Source organism: Nestor notabilis, unplaced genomic scaffold, assembly GCF_000696875.1.
Source record: "Nestor notabilis isolate BGI_N333 unplaced genomic scaffold, ASM69687v1 scaffold18209, whole genome shotgun sequence".
NCBI lineage: Eukaryota > Metazoa > Chordata > Aves > Psittaciformes > Psittacidae > Nestor > Nestor notabilis.
In genome coordinates, this window is record NW_009943441.1 from 1,516 (window position 1) to 1,864 (window position 349).

Consider the following 349-nt stretch of genomic DNA (forward strand, 5'->3'; position numbering starts at 1 on the left):
TATTGTTGCCTGGTGTGGGGCTGTTTGTGCTCACATCAACACCATCTTCTCACTTTCCCTCTCCTTGCTGCCTTCTCCCTGCTGTTCCCACGCTCCAAGGTTGTATTCTGCCCAGCCAAACCTGGCTTTCCTCCAGTTTTCCCCTCCCCTTTGTTATTCATGACGGATAGCAAATGGGGTGACATCGGCAGGCATTCCCCCATTCATCTTTGTGTGCATGATTGCCAGGTCCTGTCCCTCCTGGAAAAGCAGGATATAGGCAAGAAAAAGCTGGAAGCTACAACCGCTGATGAGTGTGGTGACCTCCTCTAGACGAGCTCTGCGGCCAGTGGGGCCTGTCCAGATCAGC